Genomic DNA, 22207 nt, shown 5'->3' on the forward strand with positions numbered 1-22207 from the left:
AACAGGAAACTCACCACATCTACCACTTTCTGCTGCCTTCATTCTCTCTTCAGAGCCTGCAGCTCCCCCATGTATCTCATGTTGTCACCAACCAGCCTGAAATATGAGGGCCTTCACTGAAGACTATGGCATGTGACTTTCTGGAAAGTGTTTGGAGCTCCATCAATCAGCGAGAGGCTTGGAGGGCCTGAGGCATTGTGCTGGCCTGGGTTTACGGAGATAGCTGCTGGCCTGGTTGCTGGGGCGGAGCAGTGAACCCTAGACTCTTCTATCCAGAAGAAGGATATCACAACTTAACCCTCAGTGAAAAACACCTGTCTGTGTGCCAGACCCAAGCCTGGAAGAACAGGGATGAAGGAGACACAATTCCTGCCTTGGAGGAGTTCTCAATCCTGTGTAAAAGATGGACAGTCTTGAACACAAATAACTCTAATCAGGGCATTAATAGGAGTTTGAAGAGCTGATGGAATCAAGGACTGCACTGTCTTCTGCATTCAGGGATGGAATGAACCTGAGGGGATTCCTCAAGGAATCATTCTTGGGATTATTCTTGGGGCAGAGGGTATATGAGCAGGGTCTGAGGCATGCAGGACCTACCTCCTCACACTGAGATCAGTATCACCGTCATCAGCGAGACAGGTACTGCAAATAAGTCGTCCCTCACCTCAAGGTACTCGTGATCTAATGGAAGGACAGTCAATCTGCTGAAATGCCTTAGAGACAATTCTACCCAAAGCTTAAAATCCTGCATGCCTGTATATGAAAGTATAATCGGAATGCCTCCCGGGATAGGTGTGGGAGTGGGGGCTCCAGCAGGATGTCAGAGGAGCATCTGTATAGAATTTGGAAATGGGATTAAGGAACTGTGACCACCCAGCCACATACTGACTTTGACCTTGGGCTAGTTTTTTTGGAACTCAGTTTGTCAATTTGTAAAATAAAAATTTGTGCCTGAAAAAAAAAAAAAAAAAAAAAAAAAAAAGAAGTGCTGCATACTGTTGGGCACGGCAGTGCACACCTGAACCGGGTGACTTGGGAGGCTGAGGCAGGAGCATTGCAAGTTTGAGGCCAGTCTGGGCAACTTAATGAGATCCTATATCAAAATTGAAAAATAAGCCAGGTGCAGGTACTATACACCAGTAATCCCAGTTGCTCAGGAGGCTGAGGCAGGAGGATCTCAAGTTCAAAGCCAGTCTCAGCAACTTAGGGAGACCCTGTCTCTAAAAAAAAAAAGGGGGGGGGCTAGGAGGCTGGGAAGATGGGAAGATAGCTCAGTCAGTAGAGTGCTTACCTCACAAGCACATAGGCCCTGGGTTCAATCCCCAGCACCAAAAAGAGAGAGGGAGAGAGAGAGAGAGAGAGAGAGAGAGAGAGAGAGAGAGAGAGAGAGAGAGAGAGAGAAAGGGCTGGGGATGGGCTGTAGCTCAGTGTAGAGTGCCCTTGGGTTCAATCCACCATACCAACAGAAAAAAAATTTTATATCCTTTTCCAGGTTTGTCGCCTCCCAAGTCAATCTCTCTGCAAGGCCTGTCTGTCACTCCCAAATTTGCTCATAATATTTAACTTGTACATAGTTGATTAGCCCACTAATAAATAGATTAAACAGAGATATGATATTCTCCCAGTGTTATCTTTTGATCAGATAATGAAGAACATGTCAACCTAAGGATCCTGAGAATGACCAACCCACCATAAACTATCGTGTGATTACCAGACTGATGTCATCCCTATACACCCTCCCACACCAGCCTTCACCAAATTTCCTTTAAAAGAGGCAGAGGGAACTGCCCAAAACATGTCTCCCCCCCCCCCCCCCCCCCCCAAATAGTCTGCATTCTCCCTTGATTGTGTATTTGCTTTCCTAAGCAAATTTTTGTCTATGCCTTTGACTGGCACATACTGAAATTCTTTTCCATTATGTAAGCAAGGGACCCCACTGTTCCCCCCTCTATCCCAGAACTCCTTGGGACTCTCTTCCAGAGACATCTCTTCTCTAGTGACATTATCGTCAACTATCAGGGAAGGCAGGTGAGAGAAAGGCAGAGAGTATTTTGGTTTTTGTTTTCCTTGTACTAGGGTTAAACCCAGAGCTCAGGGGTACATGCTAGCCCCTGAGCTACAGCCTCAGCCTTTCGGCAGAGTTTTTATGACCCAGGTTAGGAAGAAAAAGTCTGGTTTCTTGGAGAAAGAGAGATTAGCCAGGAACTGTAAACAAAAAACAAAAATAGCAGGACATGGTGGTACATGCCTGTAATCCTAGCTGCTCAGAAGACTGAGGCAGAAGGATTGCAAGTTCAAAGCCAGCCTCAGCAACTCTGCAAGGCCCTAAGTAAATCAACGAACCCTGTCTCTAAATAAAATATAAAAAAGTCTGAAAATGTGGCTCAGTGGTTAAGCACACCTGGGTTCAATCCCCGGTACCAAAGGGGGTGTTACAGTGGGTATGACAAGAATGTTTTTGTGTTCAATTTACAAATACTAACAATCAAACTGAAACTAAATATTATCTGAAAATTCTGAGAAATTAGGAGGGGAAAAAAAAAAAAAGATAAAGCCCAAATTCCTAAACAGGTTCATTTCAATTAGCGTGACGAAGAAATTCTCTCCACTTTAAGCTTTACATCCTTTAATCCTTTAATTCTTATAAAAAGTAACTGGAAGTAATCTGCTGCTAACCACTCAGTTACTTGTCTATTTTTTTTGTCTCCCTGTTCTGCCTAAAGTAACTTTGAAATGACCGATCCACTTATTCTTTGTTTCTGTTTTTTTTTTCACCCTGTCTGTAAAACCAAGCTTTTCTGTTCAGCCTATAACACTTTTTTACAGAATAAAATGTTGCCTGATTCTAGAATAGAAAATAGAGCCAATTATAATCTTTAAACCAAACTGTTGTGATTTTGTCCTCTGACAACAGACCATCAAAAAGAAAGTAATCATTTATAATGTTACTGTCCAGAGGTTTAATCTTTATAACATTGTGATGCATATTCTAGGATTTATAAATATTTATACACATACTTTTTTTTTTAATCAAAAGAAACAGAATGATATTGTACTTGTTTAAAAAATTGTTTTTGTCTGTGCTGGTAATTGAATGCAAGAGTGCTTTACCACTGAGTTACATCTCAGTTCTTTTTATTTTTTAATTTTGAGATAGGGTCTCACTATGTTGCTGAGTCTGGCTTCAAACTTACAATCGTCCTGCGTCAGCCTCCCAAGTTGCTGGGGTTTTAAATGCGCACCATCACTCATGGCTGTACATAAATTTTACTTAAACTTTTGAAACCCAATATTTTATATAAATATCATTAAATACTCATCTTCATGACTTTTATTCACTTTGTTTTTCTTTTCTTTTTTCTTCTTCTTTTCTTTATTTTTTGGCAGTACTGAAGATTAAACCTAGGATCTTCCAAGATCTTGCAAATGCTAGGCAAGCACTTATCCTCCAAACTTTTAATGATTGTATAATATTCCATCTAACTCTGGCCCTTTTTTATATTTTATTTAGAGACAGGGTCTTGCTAAGGTGCTGAGGCTGCCTTTGAACTCTCGATTGTCCTGCCTCAGCCTCCTGAGCCCCTGGGATTACATGCATGTGCCACCGCACCCAGTTTAGGGGTCTTTTTTTGGGGGGCGTACCGGGGATTGAACTCAGGGGCGCTTGACCACTGAGCCATATCCCCAGCCCCATTTTGTATTTGATTAAGAGACAGGGTCTCACTGAGTTGCTTGGCAACTTGCTTTTGCTGAGGCTGGCTTTGAACTCTCTGTCCTCCTGCCTCAGCCTCCCAAGCCACTAGGATTATTGATGTGTGCCACCACACCAGGCCTTAGGGGTCTCTTTTGATTGAGGATTATTGGAGGAATCCACCAAGGCAATGAATCCACCAGTGCAAGAATTTCAGGCCCAGATATGCTTCTGCCTCCATGGCCCTGAGAAAGTCACTGAACATTTTCCACCCTGAGGTTTTCCATGTTAGAACATCAGAGCAGACAATTACTGGAGTTTGTTCCTACTCCATGTCTGAGAGTTCACTCAGAACACAGACTGTTGCTATGTATCTTTTCCTTCTTTAGTGTTTTTGCTGACTTGCTTGTGATCCAAATGATCTAGTAGGTCAGAATAAACAAGTATACATAACAAAACTCCTTGGGGAACTATGCGGCAAGGTAGTCATGTCCTTGGAGCAGAATGACTGTAGGGGATACACAGCACAGTTTTGCTTAAAAGCAGTTGTGGCTGTGTGACCTTAAGGGGTTTCCCCAGGGAGGAGCTAAGAGATGAATACACTTTTTATCAGAAGAATGGTGTTTTGGACAGTTAAGGACTTTTGAGGAGAGAAAGGACTATTATATTTAACTCTTAAAAACTGGGAGAAAAGGGGCTGGGCACAGTGGTATCTGCCTGTAATCCCAGTGGCTTGGGAGGCTGAGACAGGAGGATCACAGTTCAAAGACAGCCTCAGCAACTTAGTGAGACCCTAAGCAACTTGGCAAGACCCTGTCTTTAGATAAAATATAAAAAAGAGCTGGGATGTGGTTCAGTGGTTAAGTGCCCCTGGATTCAATCTCCAGCACCAAAACAAACAAACAAACAAAAAACTGTGAAAAAAGAACCCCAAATAAAATAGATAGTATCTTTCATAGTATTAAAGGTAGAAGCATAAAGTATTTCAAAACCCAATCAAGAGAGTTGAACAGAGGAAATAATATCACATGAATAATACTTAGAAATATCCCTTAGAATTACTGGGATGAAAGTCAAGAGTCTGATCTGGAAAGTGAGTGTCAGAAGTCTGAGGGGGCTGGTGCTTATTAGTTCACTACCTCACTGTGGACCAATCACCTCTTTGAGCCTGTGTCTTCATCTGTAAAATGAGAAAATGATAGCCTCTCCTAAGACGATTAGGTGAGATAAGTGGCTTGAAGCGAGTTAAGTATTTAGCTACTCCTCCACGTAGTACACACTAGTTAAATAAAAATTACAGTAGGCTGTTGTTTTGGATTGATCTCCTGCACTGGGCCCCAACAGACCAGACTAAAAACCAAATGGAGTCACTGATGCCAAAGTTCCATGTCCCCAAACTGAAACTAAGTTGTTACCCAACCTTCTTAGAAATCAGGGAGAGAGCCTGGTGTGGAGGTGCACACCGGTAATCCCAATGGAATAGGAGGCTGAGGCAGGAGGATCATAAGTTCAAAGCCAGCCTCAGCAATTTATCAAGATCCTAAAAAATATTGAGACCCTGTCTCTAAACAAAAAATAAAAAAGGGCTGGGGATGAGGGATGAATCCCCAGTACCCACAAAAAAAAAAAAAAAAAAAAATCAGGGAGAATAGGCAAAATTTCCAAACGGGTTAGTTTCAATTGACATGATAATAAAGTTCCCTTTACTTTAATCCATACAAATAAAAAGTAATTTGACATAACCTGCTGTTAACCAGTAGTTTTTCTGTTGTTGTTCTTACAAGGAAAGTAACTTTAAAAATTTTTCATCACATTTATTGAAGATAATCTTGTATAGTTTACAAAAATATTGCCCTGTATACACAAAAATTTCCCAATAATGATAATTAAAAATAACTACTCCCACCCTCCTCATCTCCACACCAGTATTTGATCTAGATTGGTTTGATTTTTGAGGTGTAATCCAATAAGACTGAAGACCAAACAGGAGGTCCTAGACATGGTAAGAAAATTCTTGTAAATCTTCTGGATCCTTGGATTAATTGGCTTCAAGAAGGGACCGATCTTCAATGTTGTGCAAGAAATGTGTTCATTTCCAATGATGATTTCAAGCTCCTGCTGACCTACTGGGTCAGGTGGAGGCCACAGAGCATCATCCTCTTTGGTAATTTCGTCATCATCGATTATTCTCCACAGTTCCTCCGTTGCACTTCTGTGTACCTAAGCCTCTTTTCTAATCATGACATCGTTTTTGTAATAGCTATTGTTGCATATTCAATTTCCCATCCTGTCAGGTCAGAAATTCAAACTGCAGGAACGTGTGGCTGAACTTGCCTTGGTGACCCATGTAGTAACACAGATCAAAGTTATTCTCCATGGCTCCTGAGAGGTAACCAAGACGAAACTGTAGAAGCAAACCACACTGCTGCAGTCTGCAGCTGATACAAGGAAAGTTACAGAAATGACCAATCTCTTTTGTTCTTTGTTTCTGCTTTCTTCAACCTTTGTCTATAAGCCAACCTCTTCTACTCAGCCCATAGAAACACTTCTTCTTTTATGAAATGAAGTATTGCCCAATTCTAAATAGCAAATAAAGTCAATTAAGACCTTTAACTAAATGGTTACAATTTAATCTTTAGACACATTCAGCTGTTTTTCTTTTTTCTTTTTCTTTTTTTGGTACCAAGGATTGAACCCAGGGGCATTTAACCACTGAGCCACATCCCCAGCCCTTTTAATTTTTTATTTTGAGACAGAGTCTACTAAGTTACTTAGGGCCTCACTAAGTTGCTGAAGCTGACCTTGAACTTGAGATCCTCCTGCCTCAGTCTCCCAAGCCATTTGCCATTACAGGTGTACATCGTCACTGTACCCAGTTCTTTTTTTCTTTTGGAACTAAAATATGGAAATAAAACTCACACATTCTGTAACATTTAACATTTTTTAAAAATATCCTTATTTGTCAATGGATCTTTTATTTAATTAATTTAAATGTGGTGCTGAGGATCGAACCTAGGGCCTCACACTTGCCTGGCAAGCTCTATCACTGAGCTACAACTCCAGCCCACATTTGACATTTAACCAGTGGGTTTTCATATATAGACAAGATTGTGCAACCATCACCACTATCTAATTCTAGAACTATTTAGTTTTCATCACACAAAAAAGAAACCCTAGGGGCTGGGGTGTGGCTTAGTGGTAGAGCACTTGCCTGGCATATGTGAGGCACATGGTTCAATCCTCAGCACCACATAAAAAATAAGTAAATAAAATGAAGGTATTGTGTCCACTTACAACAAAATATTAAAAAAAAAAAAAAGAAAGAAAGAAAGAAAGAAGCCCTGTACCCACTGCAGTCGCTCTACATTTTACATTTCCCCATTTCCCCAGCCCCTGCCATCTACAATCAACTTTCTATCTCCGTGGATTTGCCTATTCTGGACATTCATACAGATGCAATCTGTAACGTGGTCTTTCGGAGTAGGCTTCTTTCATTAGTACAAAACACTTAATATTGCTGTTGTAGTTATTTCTAATTCCTATGACTCAATTAGCATGAGAACCAAATGAACCAGACATGTTGGCACATGCTTGTAATTCCAGTGGCTGGGGAAGCTGAGGCAGGAGGATTCAGCAACTTAGCAGTCTCAGCAACTTAGCGAGATCCTGTCTCAAAATCAAATATAAAATGGTCTGGGGATGTGGCTCAGTGATTAAGTGCCCCTGGGTACAATTCCTAGCACCCACCCTTCCCCCCCAAAAAAAAAAAAATCAAATGACATAATAGATTTGGAGTCCTTTTGTAATAAATAAATTGCTACAGAAAATTAAGGATTGATAACCACTAAGCCGTATCCCCAGACCTCTTGCCCTCTTTTTACTTTTTTTTTTTTTTTTTGGTAGCAGGATTGAACCCAGGGTCACTTAACACTTGCCACATTCCCAGCCCTTTTTTAGATTTTATTTAGAGACAGAATCTTGCTAAGTTGCTTAGGGTTTCCCTAAATTGCTGAGGCTGGCTTTTGTTGGATATGGAAAATGACAAGCCCCAAAATAATGTGGCCCAGGGAGAGGTAATGAAGGAAAAGGCAGTACATTGATCCTTTCCCAATACATTCTTTCTCAGTGACAAGACAGGCTCCAGGAAGGAGATGGCTATCAAGTCTAAAATGACAGTCTCTGGGAAGAAGCCAAAGCATTAATCCTTCCCTAAATAAATCCTTTCCCAGATACTGACCACTGACCCCAGACCTTCTCCCATCTTGCCCAGTTTTTACCCCAAATTCCTGAGTTCCCAAACTGACACGCTCATTAATTAAATCACCTCTCAGTGTAACCTATATGAGCCCGAACTCCTCCTTCGATCAGTGGCTCATTTCCACCATGAAAGTGGGTCCCTCAGAGGTGTGATTCCATTCCTGAATAAAGGCTATGCTGATCCATGAAGTTTGCATCTGCCCCGTCCTTTGGTGCCAACAGCTTTGAACTTGTGATCCTCCTGCCTTGGCCTCCCCAACTGTTGGGATCAGTCATTTTTATTTTATTTATTTCTATTTTTATTTTTTAGTACCAGTGATTGAACTCAGGGGAACTCGACCACTGACCCACACCTGCAGCCCTATTTTGTATTTGATTGAGAGATAGGGTCTCACTGAATTGCTTAGTGCCTTGCTTTTGCTGAGCCTGACTTTGAACTTGCAATCCTCCTGCCTTAGCCTCCTGAGCTGCTGGGATTACAGGGGTGGGCCGCTGCACCCAGCTTTATTTTGTATTTTAGACAAGGTCTCACTAAGTTGCTTAGGGCCTTGTTAAACTGCTGAGGCTGGCTTTGAACTTGCAATCCTCCTGCCTCAGCCTGTTAAGCCAATAGGATTAAAGTTGTATGCCACTGCTTTGACTCCTTTTAAAACATTTTTTGAGGCAGGGTCTTGCTAAGTTGCTTAGGGCCTCACTAATTTGCTGAGGCTGACCTCAAACTTATGGTCCTCCTGCCTCAGCCTCCTGAGTCTCTGGGATTACAGAAGTGCACCGCCACACCTGGCTCATCCACAGAACTTCTCAGAGGGAAAATAAAATTAGAAACATGGTAGGACTATCCTTCTATTATTCAATATCCTTCTATTATTCAAAAATAAATCACTCATTTGAAAAAGATTCAGTTAACTTTTCTCCTAAAGCTTTTTACTGACTGGGTTAAGCTCTCTTCTTCATGATACCTGCCACTACTCTGTCTGAGTAGTTTTTATTCCCAAAACCTTTGAGTTGTACTGTCCCTGGATGTGGAACACGGAGGCAGAGCTGTGGAGGACCTCAGAAGAAGTCGTCAGCCTTCCCCTAGAGGCCCAGTCATCCACAATGGCCTTTGCCCCATCTCACACACATGCAGAAACCATTAACAGGTCTTCTAGAGGCAGATGTTACCTTTGATTTCAGAGTCTTATTATTACTCTTGTGTAATATGGCAAGACGCTTGGAGTCATTTTTTCATTTCGTATGTGTGGGTTATGACTCATCTGGGAATTTGCACTTTCAAATGGTCCTGCCCAAATGTAGGTAATAATTTAACAACATGGAACATCCTCAGGACCATTAGCTCAGATTCTAAATGACAAACCCTCTTCTCTTTACTCACAGAATTTTGTATTCTTCCAGAGAAATTCTTGAAGACTTAAGGTCTCAAAAGACTCTTCTCACCATTTCCTGTTTGATTTATCCTTCTCATCACAACTCATGGGTAACTTGACCTTTACTACGGTGTTACCACTGTGTGGCAATGTTGAGGGGTCTCCAGTTCTGGTCTGGGCTCTCTGGCTTTTTGTCAAACAGTTTGGGGGTGGGAAATTTAAGTATTTCCTAACAGAAACAAAAGTGGATTAGGAAGGAATGTTGAACTGCCTTTCATTGATGTGTGATACTAGACAATTCTCTACTTGGCCCTCTAGTAGGCTACCCTCTTATTTAAAAAAAAAAAAATTCTTGAAATGTTTCAAGAAGCAGTAAGTAGGATGTGGTCATTAGATATGTGACATCGGGCAAGTTTCTAATCTCTGTAACTCAGATTAGACTATGTGTGCTTAATCCCAGCAATTTGGGAGGCTGAGACAGGAGGATCACATGTTCAAGGGCAGCCTGGGAAATTTAGTGAAATCCTGTCTCAAAATAAAATATAAAAAAGGGTTGGAGATATAGCTTAGTGGTAGAAGTCCCACAGGTTCAATCCCTAGTACTTCAAAAACAAACAAGCAAAAAATCCCCAGAAGAATAAAGGAAACATTTGGAAGTGTGGGATGTCTATGACCTTGCATGTGGGATAGTATCAAAGCATTTGCAGTTGTTCAAACTCATCAGATTGTATACATTGTATAGGTGCAATTCTTTGTATGTATCAATTGTACTTCAATAAAGCCTTTTAAAATGGCATCAGACTGGTGTGAACCCTTCTGCTCCACTCTTCATTCAACTTCATGGTATGAAAATTTACCCATGTTGCCACCTGGAGCTAGATCAGTCCATTTAATTGCTGTAGGTGTCTCATTCACAACTATATCATATTTATCTATCTTGTGGAATATTTAGTTTGCTTCCATGCTTTTGCTCTCATAAGCGTGTGTGTGTGTGTGTGTGTATTTATTTATTGCCCCTGCTCCTGGGCACACATGTAAGACTTTCCTAGAACAAGTACCTGGAAATGAAATTGGTGAGATGGAGGGAGAAATGCCTCTTCAACTTTTCTAGATATTGCTAAATCATAGCTGTGCCAAGTGGTACAGTAGAGTATGAGCAGTACTCTCAGTAGAGTATGAGTAGTCCTCTGACTACACTCTCAGCAACTTTGATTAGCCTTGTCAGTTTCTTTGTCTAGAGAAGGGCAATCAGCTTCTGTGGTTACGTTGAATAATGGACTATCTGGAAAGTTTTCAGTGAACAAATGAACTATGTCTCGAAATGCAAGTGCCACTTCACTATGTGTTGGGCATCACGCCCCATGCTAACTTTCAGTTTATTTTTAATTTTTTTGCAGTATTGGGGACTGAACTCAGGGGAGTTCTACCACTGAGCTACATCTCCAATCCTTTTTTATTTTTAAAATTTTGAGACAAGGTCTCACTCACTTGCCCAGGGTGACCTTGAACTTGCCATCCTCCTAACTTAGCCTCCTGGGTAGGTGGGATTACAGGTGTGCACCATCATGTGCTGAGTTCCCACTAACTTTAGAAGGTAGGAGACAAGATTTAGAAGGGGTGACTTATCCGACCTCACTGTAGCTGACAGTGAAACAGAAGGGAAAGGGCAAATGTCCTTGGCCTTGGCTTATGCCCTGACAGTAGATCCCAGGAGGCAGTGTGTGTTCTACCCTCAACCAGGGTCAGCTTTGCAACTTGAGGTCAGGGTGTCCTGTTGGTGTTCTCTTAAACAGCCCAGTAACTTATCTTTAGTACAGGACAAAATGCTAGAGTTGAGTACAATTAACATTCCCACCCTGGCAGGTAAACAAGAAAACAAACTCCCTTCTATCATTCAGGAAGCCAGTCTGATGGCGTCTTCTCCTCCCCTTCCCCCTCCCCCTCTCTCCTCCCCCTCCCCCTCCCCCTCTCTCCTCCCCCTCCCCCTCCCCCTCTCTCCTCCTCCTCCTCCTCCTCCTCCTCCTCCTCCTCCTCCTCCTCCTCCTCCTCCTCCTCCTCCTCCTCCTCCTCCTCCTCTTCTTCTTCTTCTTCTTCTTCTTCTTCTTCTTCTTCTTCTTCTTCTTATCTTTGTAGTTGTACATGGACAGCATGCCTTTATTTTATTCATTTATTTTTATGTGGTGTGGAGGATCGACCCAGAGCCTCACGTGTGCTTGGGAAGCTGTGCCACGGAGCCAACCCCAGCCCCTCTGACATCTTCTTCTTGAACCTCTGTCTTCCTACCTAAGTGGAAATACCAATAAAAGCTTTGACTGCATGTTTGCTGGCCTGACTTTATTTGTTTTCCATTGCCATCAGGTCTAAAGATTCCAGTGTTGGGCCTCAGCGGGGCTGGGATTTGATATGAACTCAAGGTTGACTTCAAGGTCCCTATAATTACCCATTGGTAAGTTACATGCATAGTCTTTAAGAATGACATTAAGTTAACTCTCAGCAGTGATGCTAAATATCTAGTAGAGTGCTATCCAAAAATGAACCATATGGAGAGAGAATGTGGTGAGATATCATTTTAGAAAATCTTAAAAGTGGTCAGGTATGGTGCACATGTCTAAATCCCAACAATTAGGGAGGCTGAGGAAGGAGAATGGCAAGATCAAGGTCAACATCAGCAATTTAGTGAGATCCTGTCTGAAAAAAAAAAAAAAAAAAAAGGAGGGGCGTGGCTGGGATATAGCTCAGTGGCAAAGTACCCCTAGGGTCAATCCCCAGTATATAAAAAAAAAAAAAAAAAAAAAAACTATATGGTATATGTTATGAATCATTGAAGAGGTTTTTTTTTTTTTCTCCTTTTTCTTTTATGGGCCTCACACATGCTAGCCAAGTGCCCTACCTCTGAGCCACACCTCCAGACTTTTTTAAATTTTATTTTGAAATAGGGTCTCACTAAGTTTTTAGACTAGCCTCCAACTTTCTCCCCTCCTGCCTCCTGAGTAGCTGGGGTTATAAGTTTGTAGTGCTGCACCCAGCTCACAGATTTTTTAAATAAATTTTAGAGAGCTTTGATATAAATTGAGAGAAATATCAGCCACAATCCCCTGGGACACAATATTAAAACTGTAACCTTATGCTGGATAAGGTGGTGCAGCCTGTAATCCCAGAAGTTCAGGAGGCTGAGGCAGGAAGATCAAAAGTTCAAAGCCAGCCTCAGCAGTTTAGCAAGGCTCAAAGCAACTTAGTAAGACCCTGTCTCAAAAAAAGAAAAAAATTAAAAGGCTGAGGATGTGGCTCAGTGGTTAAGCACCCCTGGATTCAATCACCAATACTGAAAAAAAAAAAAACCAAAAAACCAAAAACCAAAAACTGTTAACTTTCTAGTTGATTGTTTTTCAGTGAATTTATTGGGTTTTTTTTTTTTTTTTTTTTTTTTTTTTCCTTTTTGGTGGTGGTTATTGTTTGTTTTATATTTCTATGTTTTGTTTGAAGGAAAGTTTGTGCTATAGGAGAGGAAAATTTTTTCCTTTACCTTGTTGGTTCTTTGGGGCCTGCACATGAAACTGGAAAAAAAAATCAGATTAATAGAAGAAAAAGCACGCGAATTTTATTTGATATTGTGTGTGTGTGTGTGTGTGTGTGTGTACGTGTTTATTTATTTTTGGTGATTCTGGAGATCGAATCTCTGAGCTACATACCCAGTCCCTTTATTTATTTATTTATTTATTTTGGGACAGGGTCTTGCTAAGTTTCCTAGGCTGGTCTTGAACTTATGATCTTTATGTCTCAGTCACCCAAGTTGTGGGGATTCCAGGGGGGAGACACCACATCTGGATGATGTTAATTTTTTTTTTTATTATGTAAAGAAGAAAAAAATTCCAAAGAAGTGGCTTGACTTGAGGGCTTATATACTATTTTAACAAAGAGCAAAAAATTTGTGGGAAAGTGACCAGAACAAGGAAAAGAGGCTTAGGTTTCTAGGGGTGGTAAATTATAGGAAGGGAACTATGTAGGAGAAACAAATGGAGATGTTATTTTAGTGAGATTTGCTTGTGCAGACTCAGTGTCAACACCTGGTCTGTAATGATGACTTCTCTTTAGATTCTGCCTAGTGCCAGGAGGCACCTTTATCATAGGGAACTTATACTCTGTTTTTAGGCGGCAAGGGGGAAGGTCAGACACCCTTTCTGCCTGCATCTGTTCAATTGCCTTTAGGTCAAAATAATCAATATGCCAAAGTGCAATATTATGGGGTAGCATGCTCAGATCCCCTTCAGTACGTCATCTTAGAACCTGATGTGACAATAGCATTGATAAGAATTTACCCATCATGAGACATTTCTAAATGTCAGTTTGGGTAAGTGTTATACATATGTTAACAACTGTCTGTTTTTAAAATTTGAGATAAAACTCACATACCACAAAATTTACCCCTTTAAAGTGCATAATTCAAACTGTCTTTTTAGATGAGGAACTGAGAACTAAAATTTTGTGTACATGAAAGTTACAGAGCTCAGTGTCAGTTTAAAGTCTGGCAGTATGTTAATATGGGAGAGCGTGGGTGGGATGTATAGATAAAAGAAAATCTGGTGTCAGTCGATAATATTGAAGCTGGTGATGTACACATGGCAGTTCATTATATTATTCTGTCTACTCTTCATATCTTTGAAATTTCCCATAATAAAACATAAAAAACAGACTTTAAAAAATGATCTAGCATTTCGCTTTAATGACAGATGTTTGTATATTTAGGCATTGAATACATTTGAATCTCTGATGTGAAAATGAAGACTTAATAATACACTAGCTTTACAAGACATTTTCTAGTTTGCAAAACATTTTCACATTTTATTTCACAACCACTCTCTAAGGTAGACAGGAGAGATATTACCATCCTAATTTCAGAGCAGAAAAAAAGTGAAGTTCAAAGCAATAGATCTGGCACTTTAATCCAATCTTCTGATGTGGGATAATCTTCTGATATGGGATTCAGCTTCCTTTTATTCAGAATGGATACAGTATTATTGCTTTCTTTCTGATTATAAATATAATCAGGAATATGTTTCAAAGCAGTTAAGAGCCAGATGTGGTGGCACACACCTGTAATTCAGCTACTCAAGAGGCTGAGACTCCCCACTTTAGCTGCGGAGTTTGAGATCAACAACCTGGGTATATAGTGAGACACTATGTATAAGAAAAAAGAAAAGAAACAATACAAAGAAGAAAATGTGTATTCCCTTTAATATTACCCTCAGAGATAGACACTGTTAACATTTTGTATTTTATTCTTCTAAATTTTGTTTTGAATTTTTAAATGTATTTTTTAGTTGTCGATGGATCTTTAATTAATTAATTAATTAGTTTGTGATACTAAGAACCAAACCTGGTGCCTTACACATGCTAAGCAAGCACTCTACCACAGAGCCACAACCCCAGTCCTTGTTCTGAATTTTTAAAAAAATGAAATATGATGGTGTTTTATTCTCTCTCTCTCTCTTTTTTACTGGGGATTGAACCCAGGGGCACTTTACCACTGAGTACATCCCCAGCCCTTTTAATTTTTTTTTATTTTAAGACAGGGTCTTGCTAAGTTGCTTGGGACCTTTATAAATTTCTGAGGCTGACCTCAAACTTGTAATTCTCCTGCCTCAGCCTCCTGAGCCACTGGGATCACAGGCATGTGCCACTGCACCCAGCTCTTGAACATGATGTGTTTTAAATGTTTCCTTGTCAATAAACTCAGATCTGCATCTATTGTATGGCACTATGGTAAATTACTTAATCTCCTTTTGCTAGATGTTTAGATGGTTTCCAGTTTTTCATTTATGAACAATGGCAAAATAACCATTCCTGTATCTTAATTTACTCATTAAATTATTTCCTTAGGATAACTAAGAATGGAAAATCGAGGTCAAAGAATTTTGTTGCATATTGCTGTCAATTTTGGAAATGTATGGACTCACATTCTCAACCATCCAGGGTCGTTCTTTTCCTTCACTAATTCATAGTTGCTTTTTGTGAGACATGTAATTCAAACATGCCTGTGAAAATAAACTTTGTTAATCTTTAATCAAGTTGCACTATTGAGCAAACCATCAATAAACAATTGCGTTTGTTTGAAGTAATGATCTTCAAACTGTAGCAGGCATAAAAATTACCTGGTGATTCCTGGACTCTGTCCCAGACACATTGATTTAGATTTTAGGGATCTGGGACCCAGGTGTTGTATGCAGTTATGTATGTGCAGTTTTAAAGAGTCCCCTCTCTCCAAGTGACTCTACTATAGTCTAGGGAATTAAACTGAGAAACATTGGCTTAAGAAACACAGGGCTGGGGAGATAGCTCAGTTGGTAAAGTGCTTGCCTTGCAAGCACAGGGCCCTGGGTTCGATCCCCAGCACCGCAAAAAGAATTCACACAGAGGGGCTGGGGATATAACTCAAATTTGTTAGGGTGCTTGTCTCCCATGTACAAGGGTCTGAGTTCAATGCTCCGAACCACATACCCCCTCAAAAAAAAAAAAAAAGAATTCACACAGGGAAAGGTCTAGAGTGTCTTCCTGTGGGCCTTACTAACTTTTGCTCATATGAGTAATAAATGGAAGACTGCAGGGCTGTGTAGTACACACCTATAATCCCAGCTACATGGGAGGCTGAGGCAGGAAGACTGCAAGTTTGAGGCCAGCCTGGGAAACTTATCGAGACCCTGTCTCAAAACAAAATATAAAAAAGGGCTGTGGATGTAGCATGGGTGTAGAGTGCCCCTGAGTTCAATCCCCAGTACCAAACCAAAAAGGAAAACAAAACAAAACAAAAAAAATAGAAGTCACTTTGTTTTGGCCTCCCCCATCTTGTTTTCTTTCCTAAACCCATACACACCCACATAGTATTTTGTGGAGGAAACAATTTGGTGTTTTGTTTTGTTTTGGTACCAGGAATTGGACCCAGGAGACATAACCACTGAGCCACATCCCCAATCCTTTGTAAGTATTTTATTTAGAGACAGGGTCTCCCTGAGTTGCTTAAGGCCTTGCTAAGTTGCTAAGGTTGGCTTCGAACTTGCGATCCTCCTACTTCAGCCTCCCAAGCCACTGCACCTGGCTAACACTTTGTTTATGAAGATGCCTTTATAGCAAGCTGCCATTATCAGTTACAGAGAGATATTTGATTCTTCTTTGGGACTTTGGTTTTGTTTTGTTTTGCTCTTTTTCAAACAAGCATCTGTGATGTTTGAAACCAATCAAGCACCTGAAAGTCACATAATTTTCCTTTTCCTGTAGAAAATGAGACTGTCTTGAGAGTGTCCTAGAAGTTCTGTGATGTGACCATGAGGAGCCTGGCAGAGGACGTGTTGGGTGAACTCCACTGGGCCTGGAAGACCATGTCCTGCATTGTCATTACCTGTTGTCCCAGCCCTTCCTTTGAAATTCAAACGGGCTTTTCAGGCATTGACCTGTCTCACACTGCTTCTCTTTGCCCAGCTTCAGAAAATGGTTTTGGTAATTTTCTCCTTGAAAGTCTATTTTTGATACAGAGGCTTCATTTCTCATGGAACCCTTCAGCTTTTCCATAAGTGCAGGTGTGGAAAGGACTTCAGACATATGACCTCCACAGACAGGTTTGCCCCTGAGAATGCAGTGCTGCAGGGGGAGCTGTGTCCCGGAGTTCTTGCTCCTACCCAGATGCCTGCCTGGGCCCTGCTGTTGAGGGTCTAGTATTCATGGCCACGAAAGCAGCCTGACCCACAGACACCTAGGGCTGACCCGTATCTCTTCTCAGGATCAAGTCCATGCAGACTGTTTAATCACCTGATGAGCAAATTTTGCTAGTGGGAACAGACCAGATAAGTGACTTTTATCCCTAAAAAATACAAAACAAAAAAACAACTCTCATAATCTCCAGTCAGTCATGATAGTTGTGTATTATTTATGCTGAGTGCTTGTCTCTGCAACAGGTGGAACACTGACATGGTAACAAAACCAAGGGTTCTATCAAAACACGCGCGTGCGCACACACACACACTTTGTTGAGGTATAATTTATATAACAATAAAATTTTTGGCAAATGTATGCACTCATGTAACCTTTACCATAATTAAGATATAGAGTAATCTTATCCACCCAACCCAAAAGATCCCCTCAAGTCCTTCCCAAGTTCTGTATCCCTGACCATTAATAGTCACTTTCACCACTATGACTCTTCTGCCTATTCCTGAACTTAACACAGATGAAATTAAACTGTTCATATTCTTTTGTATGTGGCCTCTTTCTATCTTTCTTTGTGTCTGTCTCTTCCATTTTTTTAATACTGGGGATTGAACCTAGGGGCACTCTACTACTGAACCACATTCCCAGCCCTTTGTATTTATTTTTATTTTGAGACAGGGTCTCATTAAGTTGCTCAAGCTGGCCTTGAACTTGTGATCCTTCTTTCTGAGTCTCCTGAATCAAGAATCACAGGTGTGTGCCACAGTGCCTGGCTATGCAGGCCCAGCTTTCTCTTTGTGTGTGTGTGTGTGTGTGTGTGTGTATGGTATGGGATTGAATCCACATACTACATGCTATTAAGTGCTCTCATACTGAGCTATGTTTCCAACCTCTTCAGCTTTAACTTTTTACAAAATGGGAGAGTTAAAAAAAAATCTCATTTTTAATATGTCAAAATCCATATCCTATGTCAAGAATTCCAGCTTCCTGTTCCTGTGGTTAGTTGGGAAGAGTTTCCTCTTAGAGGAAGCTTGGGGCCTGGCCTAAGCAGCTTAGTTCCAGATCTAGGTTTTAAAAAAAGGGGTCATTTAGTTTCTCATAGCTTCAATTCTATAATCTTTAAGTTGGAACTAATAATTTTTTATGGAAATAAAAATTGGAAGTAGTCTTAATTTTCATCAATAGGGGACAGGTCAAGTAAAATATTGAACAAATACTGTTGGAACACTGAACTGTTGTTAAAATGATGATGCAAATCTGCACTTACTGATAAGAGAAGCTGTTGTCAACATGTTCTGAATGAAAAAAAGAAAAACAGGCTAGTGACTTAGGCAAATTATACAAATGGAGAGGTAAATGAAAGACACATTTACAGAAACACTTCCAGTGGTTGTCTTTGGATAGTGGGATTTAGGATAATTTTTACTGTCTTCTCTTTCGGAGTAGTGGTGATTGAACCTGGGGCATTCATCACTGAGCTACATCCCTAGCTCTTCTATATTTTATTTTGAGGTAGGGTCTTGCTAAATTGCATAGGGCTTTGCTGAGGCTGGCCTCAGACTTGAGAACCTCCTGCCTCAACTTCCGGAATTATTGGGAATACAGGTGTGTGCCAGTGTCCAGATTTACTCTCTTCTTCATACTTTTCTATGTTCCTTAGTTATTTGTAATAAACATGTATGTATGATTCTTTCACAAGTAATAAGGGTATTAAAAGGTGGGTGTGTTGGGTTGAGGGTATAGCTCAGTTGGTAGAGTGCTTGCCTTGCAAGTACAAGGCCCTGGGTTTGACCTCCAGCACTGCAAAAACAAACGAACAAACAAACAAAAAACAACTGGGTGTGGTGGTGCATGCCTGTAATCCCAGTGCCTTAGGAGCCTGAGGCAAGAGGACTGCAAGTTTTAGGCCAGCCTCAGCAATTTGGCAAGGCCCTAAGCAAGTGAGGGAGAACCTGTCTCAAAATAAGAAATAAAAAGGGCTGGTAATATAACTCAGGGTTGAGCACCCTTGAGTTCAATCCCTGGTGTCAAAATAAATAAATAAAGATCTTAAAAAATAATTCAATATAACTTTTTCCCCCTTAAGGGTAAGATGAGAGAATATGAATATGTTGAAAAACTACAAGATTTTATATTCATTTAAGGAATTAGTATTAAAATCAGCATGTACTCATCCAATCTCCTTTAAAAAGATCTTGAAGATAGTCAAAGGAATCCAATGAAAGGAAATTATGATAGTTCTATAGAAACACAACCAGGGGCTGGAGATATGGCTCAGTTGGTAGAGTGCCTGCCTCACAAGCACAAGGCCCTGGGTTCAATGCCCAGCACCGCAAAAAAAAAAAAAAAAAAGAAAAAAAAAAAAAAAAAAAAAGAAACACAACCAGGGTGAACATGGTAAAAAGATAAAATTCTTAGAACTGGAAGAAATTTGGAGCACTGGCTTTCTCAGCATCTGTGTCTCCTTGAACAGTCTTTAAACCCACCATCTCTATTTCCCTATCTGCAAATTGATGATAATAATATTGATCTCATTTCATTGTGAGGTTTAAGTGAATCAAAGCACTTAGCGTGATCAACATCTGGCATGTTGGCAGGTTTCAGGAAATATTTGTTCCTTTTTCTCTTTTCCTTTCTCACATAACCTGAGATCAGACAGCAGGATGTTGTGCACATTGGGACACAGGTGTCAGAAAGAGTGAAAAGAATGAATACAGGCAGATGGGAGCCACCCTTTTCTTTTTCATGTGGGAGAGGTAAGGATTTGGTGTTTACTTGGAAGATGTTTTGGTTCAGGTAAACTAAAGTGGTTAAGAAGAGGGGGGAAAAGGAAGGAAAGAAAGATAGAATGGACTACTTCTTCTGAGTGTATTTAAGCCAAAAGACATAAGACAAATAAAGACAGTCGGGTTTATTTTGCCTTGTCCCATTTGCCACAACAAGACAAAAGAGATCCAGGGAATCAGATGCTCAGTCCAGAAAAAAAGATAGCCTTGAGCTATCTTTTTGATATACTGGTGCCCATCTATGGCCATACCACCCTGACCATGCCTGATCTGGTCTGATATACTGATTCCCCATTTGTATGTCTCTTAAGTAGGTAAAAGGGATAAGGAACTGGAAAAGCCCCAAGTGTGGGAGTTCTGTCCTTTCCCATCATGCTCTGATGGTGGATGCTGAACTTGAAGGGCTACTCTAACCTCACCTATTCACTTCACTTGGAAAACGAGCCCTGAAGTGTGCCTGAGGTTGTGTTTTCTTTCCCCTGGGGTCACTCATAGTTTTTTTTTTTGTTGTTGTTGTTGTTTTGGTACTGGGGATTTAACTGAGCAGCACTCAACCACTGAGCCACCAGCCCTGTTTTATATTTTATTTAGAGACAGGGTCTCACTGAGTTGCTTAAAGCCTTGCTTTTGCTGAGGCTGGCTTTGAACTCGTGATCCTTCTGCCTCAGCCTCCCAAGCCCCTGGGATTGCAGGCATGCACCACTGCACCCAGCATAGGTATGTTTTTGTAGTCAGAACAGAAACATGGGAGGCTACAAAGAAAAGTCAAGGTCTTCAAACTATTCAACACTTCCACTTGACTTTAATGTGTTCCTCAAACTTGGGGAGAAGTATCCAGAGTCTGGGGCAAGTCTCCTGCACAGGTCTGCTGAGCATCCTGGCCCACCCCTGACTCTACACTCTTCCAAGACCCATGACCTCGTTGTCTATGACTCCTTTGGTATGTGAACATACACTGCTTTGTACTGTTTGCTACTTCTATAGAAATGTATGTTCTTATTTCTCCAATGTCCTTCAATGCTTTGCATTTATGAGCTCTTACGCCAACTTAGCTTAAACCTGTGAACCTGGGAAATAATCACAGAATGGCGATTTTGGTTTGTGTTATATTTATGCAATACGAGTTTTGTTGAGTTTTGCTCCACTTCCATGAACTTTATGCAGCTTTCCTTATTTAGAAATAAGGAAACTGACCAGTTACACACCTGTAATCCCATATAGTCAGGAGGTTGAGGCAGGAGGCTCACAAGTTCGAGGTCAACCTGAGAAATTTATGGAGGCATTGTCTCAAAACAGAATATAAAAAGGGTTGGGGATATAGTTCAGTGGTAGTGTGTGCCTGGCTTCAATCCCAGTACTGCCAAAAAATTCTCTGCGTTCATGAAGGAAACTATATTATTTATCTACAGTCATGCAGCACAGATGAGGACTCACTTTCTGGGCTACTGTTGATCATAGTAAGCCTGTTTCTTACTTAGCTGAAGAGCCCTCCTGATTAACACTGGCCCTTGGCTTTACAGTTCATGAGGTTCCTCCTTGCCAGGCAGAATGTGAAGATCTGAAATGAACTCATGGTCAACAAGATTTCAGGTCATCTGACTTTCTTTTCTTTTAGATGAAGTGATTATGTTTTATTACATGATCATTTTTTTAAAAAGCATATAACAATGTAAAAATTTTGATCATTCTCTACATCCAGAGACTATCATTGTTATATGTTCAAATGTATTCTTCCAGATGTCTCTCTCAAGCTTATTCATGCATCTCTTTTAAAAATTAGATCACATATAATACTACTGTTTTGTCATATCTTTTGTCACTTAAAAATGGAGGAATTGTGCTAGGCATGGTGGTGCACACCTGTAACTGCAGTGCCTTGGGAGGCTGAGGCAGGAGGATCTCAAGTTCAAGGCCAGCTTCAGCAATTTAGAGGCACTAAGCAACTTAGTGAGACCCCATCTCAAAATAAAGAAATAAAAAGGGCTGGGAAGGTGGTTCAGTGGTTAAGTGTCCCTGGGTTCAATACCTAGTACAAAAACAACAACAACAACAAAAGAATATAGTGATTATCCTTCTATGGTAACAGATAATTCTGCTTTTTATGATTCTTTTTTCTTGTGGTACTGGGGATTGAACCCACGGGCACTTTATATTCCCAGCCCTTTCACTAAATTGTTCAGAGCCTTATTAAGTTGCTGAGACTGGCCTTGAATTTGTGGTCCTCCAGTCTCAGCCTCCCAAGTTACTGGAATTACAGGTCTGTGCCACCATACCTGGCCCTCTTCCTGTATTTCTATCATTCACTTTCAGGCAAAGAGAGCAGGTCATTCCACGAACTCACTGAACTCCAATTCCAAATTTCAGAGAGTAAGGGTGGATTGGGTAGTAAAAGAGAGGGAGAAGGGATGGAA

The 22207-nt window shown here is 40.6% G+C and overlaps 2 pseudogenes across 2 annotated transcripts in view; both read right to left on the reverse strand.

Moving 5' to 3' along the window:
• Positions 1-5625: 5625 nt before the first annotated feature.
• LOC306665830 (protein mago nashi homolog) lies at positions 5626-5932 on the reverse strand (annotated as a pseudogene). The gene has a single exon. The product of its transcript is annotated as a protein mago nashi homolog (transcript).
• Positions 5933-11205: 5273 nt separating this feature from the next.
• The window catches only part of LOC306665762, a 202735-nt pseudogene continuing 191733 nt past the window's right edge, over positions 11206-22207 (reverse strand). Inside the window, exon 2 of the transcript in view lies at positions 11206-11432. The product of the transcript in view is annotated as an uncharacterized misc_RNA (transcript). The remainder of the gene's footprint in view (positions 11433-22207) is intronic.

Source organism: Sciurus vulgaris (genome assembly GCF_902686455.1).
Source record: "Sciurus vulgaris genome assembly, chromosome: 7".
Classification (NCBI taxonomy): Eukaryota; Metazoa; Chordata; class Mammalia; order Rodentia; family Sciuridae; genus Sciurus; species Sciurus vulgaris.